This window comes from Bombina bombina, chromosome 2 (genome assembly GCF_027579735.1).
Source record: "Bombina bombina isolate aBomBom1 chromosome 2, aBomBom1.pri, whole genome shotgun sequence".
NCBI classification, from domain to species: domain Eukaryota; kingdom Metazoa; phylum Chordata; class Amphibia; order Anura; family Bombinatoridae; genus Bombina; species Bombina bombina.
This window is the reverse complement of record NC_069500.1, coordinates 27,779,091-27,796,590: the sequence shown is the minus strand read 5'-3', so window position 1 is coordinate 27,796,590 and position 17,500 is coordinate 27,779,091. Positions and strand designations below refer to the sequence as shown.

The 17,500-nt window shown below is 37.8% G+C and overlaps 1 protein-coding gene across 3 annotated transcripts in view; it reads right to left on the bottom strand.

The window, feature by feature from the left end:
- The window catches only part of CNTFR (ciliary neurotrophic factor receptor), a 1,195,985-nt gene that overhangs the window by 924,023 nt on the left and 254,462 nt on the right, over positions 1–17,500 (bottom strand). For all 3 annotated transcript variants that reach the window (XM_053700981.1, XM_053700983.1, XM_053700982.1), the window contains exon 2: positions 5,151–5,228. The gene's annotated coding sequence lies outside the window, so the exon portion shown is untranslated. The remainder of the gene's footprint in view (positions 1–5,150; positions 5,229–17,500) is intronic.

Below are 17,500 nucleotides of genomic sequence, written 5' to 3'. Positions count from 1 at the left end.
ATTTCATGATTTTCATGATTCAGACAGAGCAACAATTTTGAGCAACTTCCGAATTTACTTCTATTATCAATTTTCCTTGTTCTCTTGGTATCTTTATATGAAAAGCCGGCCCATTTTTGTTTAAGCACCCTGGATAGCACTTGCTTATTGGTGGCTACATTTAGGTTACTAAGCTTACAGTGCTGCTTTTCAAAAAAAGATACTGAGAGAACAAGGAAAACATGATAATAGGAATAAACTAGAAAGTTGCTCAAAATTGCTGGCCTATCTGAATCATGAGAGAATTTTTTTTTTGTTTCGTATCCCTTTAATTCCATGAGATCCTGATAAGGCAAAGTGTGAGCGCGATTATGCTGATGGATTTTTTTCACCAGGCAGATGACAGTAAAAAATATCTGAAGAACAACAACTCGCACTATTGTGAGTTACGTTTTCTTTTTTACATTGAGACGTTCATGTGATATTTTCCAGTCAGCAATTTACAGATACGCTGCAGCACTATTAAGTTATTTAGCATATGGGTAAAATGTCCCTTTAACTTGTTGCAGCTGTAGCGCAGCCAAGATGTTTATGTGACACTTAATATAAAAATGCATTATTTTGTTTGGTGCCAGTTGTTTATGTATTTGATATATGTGCTACACTAAGGCTTCTACAAATATCTATTAACATACAATATAATACAGTGCTCAGTTCTCTATGCATAAACAAAAGCATTGAATTAATTACAACAATAAAATATTATTATTATTATTATTATTAGTATTATTATTTAAGCTCCTTAACCCAGGGACACAAAATGCAATGCCATGAATTGACTGAGTGGTAAACACTACAGACTTCACCATTAGACTCAAATTCATCTTGTTTCAAGGTTATTGCTATTTATTTTGTGTCTCCCCATGTTAAAAGCAAAATGGTGATACATTATGAAGGACATTTTCATAACATTACCCAGAATGCCTTGTGCCACAGTTAGCGGAACCATTGAATCTGTTGGATTTGCAGATGTGATATAAATTGCTCTGTTATGAAATACTGTTTATAATGTAGGGGATTTCAACTTTACTCACAATCATTTAGTCTACATCTAACATTTGTTATCTAATAACCTCATCTGCTAATTTATTATAATACAGCGCCCAGTTCTCCATCTACCAAACAAAGGCAAGGGGGCCTATTTATTAAAGGTCTTGCGGACCTGATCTGACAGTGCGGATCAGGTCCGCAAGACCTCGATGAATGCGGAGAGCAATACGCTCTCCGCATTTAGCATTGCACTAGCAGCTCACAAGAGCTGCTGGTGCAACGCCGCCCCCTGCTGACTCGCGGCCAATCATCCGCCAGCTGGGAGGTGTCAATCAACCCAATCGTACTCGATCGGGTTGATTTCCGGCGAATCCTGTCCGCCTCATAAGAGCAGGCAGACAGGATTAGCTGGTGTTTCTGACGAGTCTGAAGGCTTGCCAGAAACACAGGATCACAAGCTTGATATATGGGCCCCAAGGTCTCTACTTCACTACGGCACATAGAACTTAGAATACAACTAGAACTGCTTTTCCCTTTGGTCCTTTCTCCCATTATACAAATGAAAATAATAATTCATATTCCTTGTATAATCCTATAATCTACTTTCTGTATTACTGAGCTACTAGTTCATTATTTTGTATTTACTGGAAATTAATTACAGTACAAAATCCCGTCTTATTACCAAATGAATTAATTGTGTTATTATCCTTCCTCCAGCCATTCATGCCTTGGGAATTTGCGCAGTTTAGCAGAGACCTACAGTACCTGTGAGTGTGCGATACAGTATCAAAAGCATTAGAATAATCATGTGACTCTCAGAAATATCTATATTACAGTGCCTACGGCAAACTTTATTACAATGTAAAATGTTAAATGAAAAAGTAGCATTTTAAATATTTGTATTGCCTAAATAAATATGTAGTGAAATCTGTTTAAAGGGACAGTCTAGACCCAAGCATCTTGCAACTTGTTCCGCATCTATAAGCTTGTAAGACGTACATGAAACGTTTAAATAATGATTATTTGTTAGCAGCTGAAAATGGCCGCCATTCTACACCGACAGCTTTCTTCTTGTCCAGTTAGCTGTTTTCTTGTATGACAGTTTAGCAGTGCACGTTTAATATTTTTCAGTTAGCTATTTCAAATTTCATATGCACAAATCAGCTTATGCAAGTAGGAAAACTTATTCACGAGTACCAAAATATACATGCAAGAGGTGGGCGGAGATTGGCAGCCATTTTCCGAATATTTAAATGTTTCATGTAATTCTTACAAGCTTATAGATGTGGGACCAGTTGCAAAATGCTTCCCTGGAATGTAACAATAAGTAATCAAAATTATGTATTGGGTCTAGACTGTCCCTTTAAATTTAATTTTAGTTACCAGTATCAATTGTGCACTTCTTACTAACAGTCATGTAGGTGCTTACTTCTACTACTCAATAAGCATTAACAGGAAGTACATATCAACCAATGAACAGGATGCATCTAGCAGCCAATGAGCATTAACAGGAAATATATATCAACCAATGAAAAGGATGTATCTTGCAGTCAATGAGCTTTAACAGGAAGTACATATCAACCAATGAACAGGATGTATCTTGCAGTCAATAAGCAATAACAGGAAGTATATATCAACCAATGAACAGAATGTACTTAGCAGCCAATGAACATTAACAGGAAGTACATATCAACCAAGGAACAGGATGCACCTAGCAGCCAATGAACATTAACAGGAAGTACATATCAACCAATGAACAAGATGTACTTAGCAGCCAAAGAACATTAACAGGAAGTACATATCAACTAATGAACAGGATGTACCTAGCAGTCAATGAGTATAAACCGGAAGTTCATATCAACCAAGGAACAGGATGAACCTCGCAGCCAATGAACATTAACAGGAAGTACATATCAACCAATGAACAGGATGTACCTAGCAGCCAATGAGTATAAACCGGAAGTTCATATCAACCAAGGAACAGGATGCACCTTGCAGCCAATGAACATTAACAGGAAGTACATATCAACCAAGGAAAAGGATGCACCTAGCAGCCAATGGGAAGTAAACAGCTGTTCTACTATTTTCAATATACATTGAAAAAAGCTTTGACTTCACATTGTGTCATACAAAAAAAATTAGCTGCATTTTTTTTTAGCTCGATGACCCTTTAAACGAGCCCTCTAGTGTAGAAAAAAAGGGGTCTACAAGGAGCCAAACACATTATTTTAAAAGTTTGCCATATACATTTATTAGCAAAAAAATCAATGTCTCTAGTTTATTTTAATTAATATTTTCTACTATTCAAACACTAACATTAAATAATGAATGAACAACTGACAATCACATTTTATTAGTGCTCAAATTCTACTTTTCAACTGCGAAACATGTTCACCATCTTTAAGATATTTAAATAAAAATCAAAAATGTCTTTGAACTTGAAAAGAACTTATCACATTCTAAAAAACAGTTCAAAGAGCCCTTCTTACATACTGGAATGGAGCCCAGTGTTAAGACAAATGTCTGTGTTTTATTATGTAGTGTCCCTTTAAGGTAACATTTTATCAAGTTCCACAACACAGAAGGAACTAACTGCTTTGGAGAAAGAGAAATTACATCTGGGTTCAACTGCACCTTTAAAATGAATGTTTGCAAAATTTCAAAACCTGACTTATTTTAAAGGGATATTAAACAGTGAATACATGCAAGACATAATGATTTATTTAAAGCAAATATTAGCCTATACTATGAAGATGTTATATTATTTGTTTAAACATTGAAACTATAAGTATAAAGGTTTGGTTTCCATGTCCAGCCTTCCTTTATTCCATTCCTGATTAATCCGGATTGGTCAAAGTTAAAAAGACTGACCAATCCGGATCAAGCAGGAACTATATAAAGGAAGGATGGACAAGGATTAAGTATCCTTTGAAAAGCTGTAGGTGAAACGTACGACAGAGATACGTAGGAGCGTGACGTCACTGGGAGTAGATAATGACCGACAAACACAAAGCAGCACTAAGGATATCTGCGTTCTTCGCATACTAAAGACTTGTTACAGACATTATACGCCATCCATAAGCTCTAAATGTCATTTGTTTCCTTATGTTTTTTATTTTACTAAATGTTGTACATGAAGAAGTCGTTGTGTTATCGAGGTTGTATTACCAATGCTTGAATACTTAGAGCTATTGTAGCTTGTGGCAATGTGAGTATAAGTATCCCACTCTCGTCTATAAAAGAATTGGAAAGAAAGTTACACCATGATGTTTTGTATCTACTGTGTTTCACTTTAAGGAAACTGTAACCAACTCGCATTTGGATACAATCTGAGAATAAAGTGGGTTGATTTCTTTCATTATCAGATTTATTATTTCTTGTGCACAATGTTATATTATTCACAATTTTTATTATTATCACAGTCCCTATTAATGTCTGTTCTATATCTGTCCCTAAGTGTCTTCAGCAGGAGAGACAGATAAGGGTAAACTTAAGTTGAAACATGGTGTTGCACATTATTTTAAAGAGACTCAGTGGAGTTTAGAAAAATAACAATTCTCAGAGTAAAATTACAGGAAAAGGGGAAAAATATATAATGAAAGTATATTGCAAAGTTTTTTTAAAGGTACACTACACCCATTTTTTTTTCTTTCATGATTCAGATAGAGCATGACATTTTAAGCAAGTTTCTAATTTACTCCTATTATCAATTTTTCTTCGTTCTCTTGCTATCTTTATTTTAAAAGCAGGAATGTAAATCTTAGCAGCCAGACCATTTTAGGTTCAGCACCATGGATAGCGCTTGCTTATTGGAGGCTGACATTTACCCACCAATAAGCAAGCATAACCCAGGTTCTCAACCAAAAATGGTCCAGCTCCTATGCATTACATTCCTGCTTTTTAAATAAAGATAGCAAGGGAACGAATAAAAAATAATAACAGGAGTAAATTAGAAATTGCATGCTTTATCTGAATCATGAAAGAAAAAATGTGGGTTTAGTGTCCCTTTATTAAGTACACACACTGCAACTAAACATATTATATCACAATCTCATACTGTTTAATATCCCTTTAAAAGACACTACTCATTAAATTTAACTGAAACAACAATCACACTATACCTTCAAGGATGACTCTTGTAGATGTACTGGACCGAATAGATGATAAACTCCAGATCCAATTAATTTCTTTCTTTTGTCCTATAGAAACAGGAAAAACAATTATAAGAAAAACAAATAATATTGCTAGATGCAGATCCCTGAACTGTTATGTGATAGAGGACCACAAAAAAGGTTTAGTAATAGTCAACAAGGTCCAGTTGAACCCAGCCTAATAACTGGCCATAAATCTATTTTTTGGCCATTATAAGACTGAAATCACACCCAACTGCATTACCTCCCCCAAAAGTAAAATAAAATCAATATCACGCCTGATCAACATGTTCAAAATAGACACCTCGCATTTTAACAACCTAAAATAAGAGGTGACTAATGGGTTACATTTAATTTTATCTAAGTAATACCTGGAAGAATTGCACCATCCATATTTTCTACAATAGTGATGGGACAGAGAGTAACATAACATGGTCTGTGCAGTTTGTTGTAGATGTATGAGTTTGTCGGTGGGCAGAATCTGGACAGGTTCTAGCTATAAGTAGGTCAAGCTGGTGTTGGGCTGGGCAGGTTCTAGCTATAAGTAGGTAAAGCTGGTGTTGGGCTGGGCAGGTTCTAGCTATAAGTAGGTAAAGCTGGTGTTGGGCTGGGCAGGTTCTAGCTATAAGTAGGTCAAGCTGGTGTTGGGCTGGGCAGGTTCTAGCTATAAGTAGGTAAAGCTGGTGTTGGGCTGGGCAGGTTCTAGCTATAAGTAGGTAAAGCTGGTGTTGGGCTGGGCAGGTTCTAGCTATAAGTAGGTCAAGCTGGTGTTGGGCTGGGAAGGTTCTAGCTATATAAGTAGGTCAAGTTGGTGTTGGGCTGGGCAGGTTCTAGCTATAAGTAGGTCAAGCTGGTGTTGGGCTGGGCAGGTTCTAGCTATAAGTAGGTCAAGCTTGTGTTTGGCTGGGCAGGTTCTAGCTATAAGTAGGTCAAGCTGGTGTTGGGCTGGGCAGGTTCTAGTTATAAGTAGGTCAAGCTGGTGTTGGGCTGGGCAGGTTATAGCTATAAGTAGGTCAAGCTGGTGTTGGGCTGGGTAGGTTTAAGCATCCAAAGGTTCTTAAAGAAAAAACAGGATGTAAACAGAAGGAGATGTAGTGGAACTAAGCAGATTAGTTGACTCAATCAAATGTATGGTATCAGTTTTGGAATTGTATTTTGTATTATTATTGTATTGTGTTTTGTATTAGTCTAGTGAGCACCCAGAAAAGTGAGTTTTGTGAGTGGCATGAGATGTGTGAGGGTATAGTCCATCTCTGTGTTTTCTATGTGTCTAGTGTGCACCCAGAGCTGTGAGTTCTGCAAGTGGCATGAGATGTGTGAGAGTATAGTCCATCTCTGTGTTTTGTATGTGTCTAGTGAGCACCCAGAGCTGTGAGTTTTGCGAGTGGCATGAGATGTGTTAGGTATAGTCCATCTTTGGGTTTTGTTTGTGTCTAGTGAGCACCCACAGCTGTGAGTTTTGCGAGTGGCATGAGATGTGTGAGGTATAGTCCATCTTTGGGTTTTGTTTGTGTCTAGTGAGCACCCAGAGCTGTGAGTTTTGCGAGTGGCATGAGATGTGTGAGGTATAGTCCATCTTTGGGTTTTGTTTGTGTCTAGTGAGCACCCACAGCTGTGAGTTTTGCGAGTGGCATGAGATGTGTGAGGTATAGTCCATCTTTGGGTTTTGTTTGTGTCTAGTGAGCACCCAGAGCTGTGAGTTTTGCGAGTGGCATGAGATGTGTGAGGTATAGTCCATCTCTGGGTTTTGTATGTGCCTAGTGAGTACCCAGAGCTGTAAGTTTTGCGAGTGGAATGAGATGTGCGAGAGTATAGTCGATCTCTGTGTTTTGTATGTGTCTAGTGAGCACCCAGAGCTGTGAGTTATGCGTGTGTCATGAGATGTGTGAGCTATAGTACATCTCTGTGTTTTGTAAGTGTCTAGTGAGCAACCAGAGCTGTGAGTTTTGTGAGTGGCATGAGATGTGTGAGGATATAGTCCAGGGTATAGTCCATCTCTGTGTTTTGTATGTGTCTAGTGAGCACCCAGAAAAGTGAGTTCTGTGAGTGGCATGAGAGGTGTGAGGGTATAGTCCATCTCTGTGTTTTGTATGTGTCTAGTGAGCACCCAGAGCTGTGAGTATTGTGAGTGTCATGAGATGTGTTAAAGTATAGTCGATATCTGTGTTTTTTATGTGTCTAGTGAGCACCCAGAGCTGTGAGTTCTGCAAGTGGCATGAGATGTGTGAGAGTATAGTCCATTTCTGTGTTTTGTATGTGTCTAGTGAGCACCCAGAGCTGTGAGTTTTGCGAGTGGTATGAGATTTGTGAGGTATAGTCCATCTTTGTGTTTTGTATGTGTCTAGTGAGCACCCAGAGCTGTGAATTTTGCGAGTGGCATGAGATGTGTGAGGTATAGTCCATCTCTGGGTTTTGTTTGTGTCTAGTGAGCACCCAGAGCTGTGAGTTTTGCGAGTGGAATTTGATGTGTGAGTATAGTCGATCTCTGTGTTTTGTATGTGTCTAGTGAACACCCAGAGCTGTGAGTTTTGCGAGTGGCATGAGATGTGTGAGGTATAGTCCATCTTTGTGTTTTGTATGTGTCTAGTGAGCACCCAGAGCTGTGAATTTTGTGAGTGGCATGAGATGTGTGAGGTATAGTCCATCTCTGGGTTTTGTTTGTGTCTAGTGAGCACCCAGAGCTGTGAGTTTTGCGAGTGGAATTTGATGTGTGAGTATAGTCGATCTCTGTGTTTTGTATGTGTCTAGTGAACACCCAGAGCTGTGAGTTTTGCGAGTGGCATGAGATGTGTGAGGTATAGACCATCTCTCTGTTTTGTTTGGGTTTAGCAAGCAAACAGAGCTGTGAGTTATGCGTGTGGCATGAGATGTGTGAGCTATAGTACATCTCTGTGTTTTGTAAGTGTCTAGTGAGCAACCAGAGCTGTGAGTTTTGTGAGTGGCATGAGATGTGTGAGGGTATAGTCCATCTCTGTGTTTTGTATGTGTCTATTGAGCACCCAGAAAAGTGAGTTCTGTGAGTGGCATGAGAGGTGTGAGGGTATAGTCCATCTCTGTGATTTGTATGTGTCTAGTGAGCACCCAGAGCTGTGAGTATTGTCAGTGGCATGAGATGTGTTAAAGTATAGTCCATATCTGTGTTTTTTATGTGTCTAGTGAGCACCCAGAGCTGTGAGTTCTGCAAGTGGCATGAGATGTGTGAGGTATAGTCCATCTCTGGGTTTTTTATGTGTCTAGTGAGCACCCAGAGCTGTGAGTTCTGCAAGTGGCATTAGATGTGTGAGGTATAGTCCATCTCTGGGTTTTGTATGTGTCTAGTGAGCACCCAGAGCTGTGAGTTTTGCGAGTGGCATGAGATGTGTGAGATATAGTCCATCTCTGGGTTTTTTATGTGTCTAGTGAGCACCCAGAGCTGTGAGTTCTGCAAGTGGCATTAGATGTGTGAGGTATAGTCCATCTCTGGGTTTTGTATGTGTCTAGTGAGCACCCAGAGCTGTGAGTTTTGCGAGTGGCATGAGATGTGTGAGGTATAGTCCATCTCTGGGTTTTTTATGTGTTTAGTGAGCACTCAGAGCTGTGAGTTTTGCAAGTGGCAAGAGATGTGTGAGGTATAGTCCATCTCTGGGTTTTGTATGTGTCTAGTGAGCACCCAAAGCTGTGAGTTTTGCGAGTGGCATGAGATGTGTGAGGTATAGTCTATCTCTGGGTTTTTTATGTGTCTAGTGAGCACCCAGAGCTGTGAGTTCTGCAAGTGGCATTAGATGTGTGAGGTATAGTCCATCTCTGGGTTTTGTATGTGTCTAGTGAGCACCCAGAGCTGTGAGTTTTGCGAGTGGCATGAGATGTGTGAGGTAAAGTCCATCTCTGGGTTTTTTATGTGTCTAGTGAGCACCCAGAGCTGTGAGTTTTGGGAGAAGCATGATATGTGTGAGGTATAGTCCATCTCTGGGTTTTGTATGTGTCTAGGTAGATTTTTTTCATTATTTCCAAGAGTCAACACGAGCAGGCTAGACCCTGTACTTTGTAAATTACACAAAAGTATGAGCAGAAGTTTATAAGTGTTTATTGTTTACTGTAAATAGGCATCCACACATATCTGCGTACGTAGAGGAAATATTAGCCCTGGACTAAGTGTTCTTCCTCTACTACATCTGCTCAGTTTATCAAGCATGAGGGAAAGGCACATACCGTATTTATTCGAGTATAACGAGCAAAATTTTGTACCAAAAAAAGAAATCAAAGTTTGGGTGCGCGTTATAAACGAGGGCTGGGGTGGCAGTGGCGGCTGGTCCATTGAGGGCGCAGGCGAATTGTGAGTTTGTACTGCGCCTTTTCCGGGCTGCAGCCGCTCACTGTACGCGAGGGCGAAGAAAAAAAAAAAACGTCCCCTCGTCGCGTACAGTGGGCGGCCCGAACTGGGGGTGAGAATTCTTATTATCCGCTGTATGGTCGCCGCTTCATTTCCTCGCCTCGCCCACACGTTACGGTAAGCATTGCTTTTGTACAATTCAGTGTTTTGCGTACCGTAATTCAGTGTTCTTCATATTTTAATTGATATACTGGTACCCGTTAGATGGCAACTCAGGGTATAAACAGATGTTCCTGCCAACTGGGACACTGATGAAAAATTAACTCGAGAAGAATGGGAACAACTCTTTAGTGTATCTGATGATGAATCTGACTTTGAAGCATTTTAAATAAATATTGTTACCGGTAATTTTATTTCGGTATTGTGTTTATACCAGTTTACGTTGTCAATAAATGATTTTTATCATGGCCGCACGTGTTCAACAACGTTTTTTTGTCAATTACAATGCTTGGTGTGAAACAAAATTTTATACTGATTTTTAATCGAAAATTAGGGGTGCGCGTTATACACGTGTGCGCGTTATACTCGAATAAATACGGTAAAACAGGGCTCATTACCAGATATTTGAGATACTTAGAAAATGAGCTGTGAATTCTTTAACTGCAAGTTGTATGAAGCAGAAAAAAACACGTGCATTAGAAAAAGTAGCTTACCATATGAAGTTTTCACTGTTGATGTACAAGTTAGTTATGGTGTGTAACATTAACCCTTTAATTCTAAGCCTTCTCTATGCAATGCATTACAATTCTTTTTAACAGTAAAGGGGTTAAATTGTTTTACTAAAAAATGTCCAAGAAAACATGTCCCTCTTGAAACTAAATTATTAAACAGACACATGAAGATGGCCCAAGTGCAAAGTTTCCCATGGGACTACACAGAACACATTGATTATAGGCCAGCTTAGGATTCTGGGTAGTTAATGCTCTCCAGGAACAGAGGTCAACGCCCCAAGGCATAACCCTGATAAAACAGAATGTATACAAGAAGCAGATTTCTAAATGACGTAAGAAAAAAATCTGTTTTATCAGCCATGGCAAATTCTTTCACACAAGTGACAGGTGACGTGAGATACAAGTGGACTTCTCTAATGGGGTGTCCCAGGTGCAGGTCTGCGCATTGCTACAATAGTGGAATGTGACAGTGAGATTGTTCCAATGGTGTGAGATGGTACAGCGCACACACAAGGGAGCACAAATAGACACGCTAGGTCTTACATGAGATAATGCTATTGTCCAAAGACAGCCCATGATTATTATCATTATGAAAAAAATTGTAAACATTTTTTTTCTTTTCTGGAAATGTTTAAAGGGATTTAAAGCTGATAAAAGTAAATATTCTAATGCATTAGGGCAATTTTAACCCTTGGAAAACACAATTTATTTAAGGCTGATGTTAAAAAGAAATTTCTCATATAATATATATATATATATATATATTATTTTTGCTACATATAATTAAATATTTTATATTACAATTGTAAAGTGCTTAATGTCCTTTTAAGAAACAGAGGACTTCACGCGTCACTGTATTAATTAGAGAGAATTATCGACAGGTAAAATATGAAGCACCTGCTAAATGAACCACAGAAAAATAAATATTATTTGTTGCTTAGAATGTTCAGTACATGATTTAACAAATTGAATGTTTGTCTGGTGATAAAAGTATTATTTGACCTTATCAGATAAAAAGTTTTTTTTTTTTTTGCTAATCAGTGAATTATTCCTTACGTTTTGGACCAGATTACAATGAATTAATATGTACCGTTAATATTGTTAAAGCGCAATCCATATTACTTGCATTTCTGTATTTATATATATACCATCTGCGTGAAACTATAATGCATTCTACAAAATTCATGGCAGATAACGCAGGTGTGTTCTTTCCCTTGGATTATAGGTTTTAGTTAGGACCAGTACTAAAATTCATGCTCAAAAGCAAATATTCTGCTCAAGTAGTGGAGTTTTTGGTTAAGTTCTTTGCTAACACTATCTCTGCTTTGAGCAATATTTGTGCTCAACCTAAAGGGACATGAAACCCAAATTGTTCTATCATGATTCAGATAGAACAAGCAATTTTAAACAACTTTCTAATTTACTTGTGTTTATATGTGTGTATACATATATATATTTTGTGTTTATATGTGTATACACATATTAACACATAAATTATATGCATATAAGCACATAGTAACACATACATACATATGCATATAAGCACATACTAACACATACATACATATGCATATAAGCACATACTAACACATAAATACATATGCATATAAGCACATACTAACACATACATACATATGCATATAAGCACATACTAACACATAAATACATATGCATATAAGCACATACTAACACATAAATACATATGCATATAAGCACATACATATATATTTATAGAGAACACACAGTTCCCTATAGACTGCAATGTAAAGGCACTTTTCACACCCACACCCAAATTTGCTTTGTTCTCTTGGTATTCTCTTGGTATTCTTTGTTGAAAACTAAACCTAGGTAGGCTCATATGCTAATTTCTAAGCCCTCGAAGGCCGCCTCTTATATCAGTGCATTTTGACAGTTTTTCACAGCTAGAGAGTTAAGTTCATGTGTGCCATATAGATACCATTGTGCTCACTTCCGTAGAGTTATCTATGAGTGAGCACCAATTGGCTAAAAGGCAATTCTGTCAAAAGAATTGAAATAAGGGGGCAGTGTACAAGGTAATCACAGAGGTAAAAAGTATATAAATATAACCGTGTTGGTTATGCAAAACTGTGGAATGGATAATAAAGGGATTATCTAACTTTTTTAACAATAACAATTCTGTAGTAGACTGTCCCTTTAATACCTGAGTGTGCATTTGTGTGAGGCCTTTGTTAATTAAGTGCACCCAGTATAAGTGACTGTATACACAAACATCAGCGTGTTGCACATTTTTGGCTTCCTATGGCGCTAACAACAATAATAATGAGCAGTAGAAAGGCCCTAAGTGCGCCAGATGCCTACACCTTGCCGAGCACACCCATCTCTGTAGGGCCACATATGTAAAGAGACCTCTCCTCTGCTAGGAATTACTGCTCTGTTTGATCTTGACTTAGAAACAGTGTGAGACAGGGCCTGGTCCTGATTAGGAATCTCAGCATTGTTTAACTGCTATCCTGCTGCCTGTTACAAGGTGCTAATACACTGCACAGCTTCACAAGGGTCCTGGCATTCCCAGGTGTCACAGGGAGACCTACTGGTGAGTACCTGACAATAGGAAGCTCTGCACAAATCAAATTCTGATCTCAGCCCAATATTCACCCCATAAGAAATTATTATTTTATTTTGTTTTACCCAGGGCAATTTTGACCACATGATTAATACAGAGCTCTGTAAACACATTGCTATTCCACTCTGGAAGGCAAAAGCTAAACAAAATATATACTTTTATATATTATATTTAATCAAGTATATATTTGAGGTTGGTTGCTGTTATTCTACACAAAGAGTTCGATGTATTATCATTTACTAAAATAACTAAATACAAAACAATAACATTTTATATCAATAACGTAAACATGTAATTCTGCACTTACCCAGGTTGCTATTTCTTAAACCCTTATACCTTGACAATTTTTCATTTTTGAAACATATTTGCATTGCTAAAAATTATTTGCTGAAAAACATTAAGCGCACGTGACCTGCTGTGGATACAGCATAGGGTTTGTGCACATTTATTTGCTTCTGCAAGTGCCGCCAGTGATATCGCTGCATCACTGACAGTTGGTGCATTTGCAGGAGAGTAATGTGTGTTCGCGCAATGTATAACCAGGAAGTCACATGCGGTTTCATTACTCTAGAAGTGAAAACATATGGCAAAAATGCAAAATGTATATTAAATAAAACTACTACGGCTTTCAGGAATGAAGAATGGCTTTTATGTCACTTAAAAGGAACATTGAAATATGAAGCTTTTCTTATGGGCAAACAATTAAAAAAAAACCTCCAATTTATTTATTTTACCAAATGTACAGATTTCTCTGTTTCCTTTGTAAAATCTTAGCTCCTTGTTATGAGAGCATACTGAGGTAGGCTAAGGAACGTGCAACAGGTTTTGCAACAATGTTTGTTATAATTAGTGATGCACCGAAATGGAAATTCTGGACCAAAACCGAATCCGGAAATGTCTTTTTTACCCAAAATCTATTTTTTTTTAGTTTTTTTTTTGCATAATTAGACTATTTTATGAATGAATCAGAATTTAAAACCTGCAAGCCAATAAAATAAAATAACCACACTTTTATTGAAACTAAAATTGGACAAAAATATCTTAAAAGAATAATATGCTACACAATAATTTTACCAAGAAAACAAAACAGACAAAATACGGTAATGCCATTTTCGGTCAAAATGTCTCTGCGACCAAATTTCGGTGCATCCCTACTTAAAACAATATTAAATATCAATATACTGTATTATTCTGTATTTAGTTCTGTGCAACAGAATCCGATTTAATTATCCAAATATAGTCCTAGAAAACTATTATTATATGAGAAACAGTAAGGCAAGAAATGAACTCAAACAGCAGCTGTGGGGTAGCATCAAACATGAAATATGCTACACAATCATTTTACCGAAAATAACAGGCAAAAAAAACCCGAAAACCGAAATAGCCAAAAATGACATTTTCGCCCGAAACGTTTCTGCGGCCGAATTTCCGGTGCATCCCTCGTTATAATGTTATACAGATAGTTCTTAAGTGTATAAGAAACCCCCAAAAAAATATTTTGAGATTCAGACAGAGCATTTCATATAAATTTTTTTTTTCCAATTTACGTCTATTATCCAATTTACTTTGTTCCCACGATAGTCTGTGCTGAAGAGATACCTAGGTAGCATCGGGAGCCCTATGTGACAGGGAATAGTGCTGCCCTCTAGTGCTCTTGCAAAACTGCTGCTACATAGTGCTCTAGGAATGGGCTAAGCCTTTAATGACCACGACGTACCCTGTACGCTGCTGGTTGTTAAGGGATGGTCTTCTTATAATAGCGTGGGTCTTGTCACGAATGACAAGACTGCGCTATGGTGGCGAGACCGGCTATAACGCCAATACAAAGACCAGCGGGGTACAGGGTACGTCGCTGGTCATTAAGGGGTTAATCATTTGTCCCTGCTGTTCTAGAAAAGAGATAAAGAAATATTGCAAATGGAGGTAAGTTAGAAAGGTGTTTAAATCACACGCTCTATCTGACTCATTAAAGAAAAATCTACTGTACAATGTCCCTTTAAGACACATGCACACTTATATCCGTATGCTGTTATGGAAAGTAGCTAAACTTCAGCAAAAGGAGACCAAGGAAAGGTACATTTGATAACAGTTTCATTTGGACTTCTATCTCTCTTTAACCTCTGCTGTAAATATGTTCAAATGTCCCCCATACTGTAGTAACAACCTATTTCTCTCTGCTGGGGTCTAGCCATGTGCACTACATACATGTGCATCACTTAAAACATTAGGGTCATACATGACGCACAAACAGGTTCCAATAACATTTTTGTAAAGAAAAATAAATTAATAGTCGTTTCTTTTTTTTATTTTATTAAAATGTTCCCCATCATCTTACGTTCCTATTTACATATCCAAAGTGTTGTAGAATTCTATGGCACATAAATGGTTAACTCCCTCTTCACACACAGTTTCTTTACCTTTCTCCTTGGGCTACAGCGCTTGTTTCTGAGAACTCGGGTACCGTATTTGCATCCCTACTAACTGCAGCAAACCCATAAAAATGTCACATGGTTCCAATCTGTGACACACAACATGTAGTGTGATATATTGCGTCACAGCGCCTACACGAACGCTAACTGAACACAGATCTGTGTGGGAGTTCCTTTTTCAGATGGTATCAGCTCAAACCAATTATTTTCTTTATAAAAGCCACACGGATTTCAGAGGGTATTTTAAAGTAGGAAATCAAATCTGAATGCACTGCTAAAAATAAGAGCACTAAAAATAAATAAAAAAAAACAGTACAGTTTATTCTTTAGCAATGATACAAACATTTTTTGAAGGCTAGATATGACATATATTCATATATATAACGTCTGAGGATAGGGCAACACTAGACTTGAAACGTCATATGTTACACATGGTTTAAGATAATAAGCCCAGTGTGTGGTAGTGGGTTAAGTGTATGTGTATAACTGTGTGAATATGTGTGTGTAGTGTGTGTGTATATGTTTAGTGTGTGTGTGTATATGTTTAGTGTGTGTGTGTAGTGTGTATATGTTTAGTGTGTGTGTGTGTATATGTGTACTGTGTATGTGTGCTTATGGTGTGTGTGTGTACGTGACGTGTAGTGTGTGTACATGCACTGTGTATGTGTGCTTGTAGTGTGTGTGTGTGTGTTTGTGTGTGCATGTGTGTGGTCTATGTGTGCATGTAGTGTGTGTGTGTGTGGCTCACAGTGTGTGTAGTGTGTAATATGTGTGTTAAATTATTGACTATCAATCAATTACAAACTACTTTTTAAAAAACAAATAAATAATGCATTATACATTTTGATATAACCCTGCACTTCTCCATATACTATCAGCTATACAAAATGAGTTGTTACTACCCTTAAAATACAGAGCTGCCAATAAGCAGAAGATAAGGAACTCTTGCTATCTACAGATTCCGTAATTGTATTTAAAAGGTGCTATAAAAAAAAAACATATCTAAAAAAAGAAACCTTATCAGTGTAATTGGTTTCTTTAAGCAGAATCCAGTCACCCCGAGGTAACAATTTAATTTATTTCTATCCCACGAAGAATGAAAATTTCAGTTCTGCTAAATTAAAAGATTTAAGCTAGTTCCGTTCACATCTGGAGATGCGAACAATTTGCACATCATTATGGAATCACCAGAACGCAAGATAAATCTTTTTCTCGCCAGCTAAACGCTGCAAATTAAATACGAATAAAGTCATACATTTTGATGTTAAGCTTATTTGCAATAAACAATCAATATCGCAGCATGTTTATCAGCCCTCGGGATAGACACTTTCATTGTCATGGAAGACACAATAAAGAGTCTCGTTGTTAAAGTCATGAATGTCAAAGTGCGTGATGCTTTCCCCAAGCCCTGGAAATCCAGAAGTATCGGCACCTGCTTAGTTAATCGGCCCCTCAGTCTTAAAGTGAAGGTAAAGTTTGCAAGGTTCGATAATTTTAAATGTAAATAGCTATAAAATAAAGGGTACTTTAAGTCATCACTTTTGTTATTTCTAAATATTTACAGAGTTATCACCTTTTTTCTGTCCAATTCGAAGCGTTAGATAAACAGCCCGTTTTTTGGGGGGTGGTTTTGCAGTCCGGTCACGTTCTTAAATTAGCCAATAGTACGTCTGGCCGTTAGGCGGCCGTCATTTGACGTCACAAACTTGCTTGCCGTTCTGCGCATGTGTTGGCATAACTTGCTCTCCCTTCCAAGCCGTGCTCGTTCAAGATTAGCGCATGCGCAATTCCTCCTTATAAGTGGAAATCTTGTGAAATCTTGACGCCTGCGCTTTAGGTAACAAATGATTTGAGTCACGCAGGCGCAATTAGAATGTTCGGCGAGGTGTGCGCATGCGCAACTTGTCTGGCTATCGGGAACGCGCTTTTTTCAGTACGTGTAGAGCGGGTGGGACCGCTCTGTACGTAATACAGTCAAGACCGGCCGAGAACATAGATAAGAAAAAAGTTTGTTATACAATCATATATATACTAATATTTTAAAAAAAATTAGCGATCTTACTATATAGTAGATGGGTAACCTAATACAGCTTACAAAAACGGAAGACTTTACCTTCACTTTAACTTCAAATGAGTAGTACATTTTTTTCTAACAACTTTCAAAGTTATGTCTATTTCCACTCCCACTGCATCATGTGACAGCCATCAGCCAATCACAAATGCAAATACGTATAGTCTGTGAATTC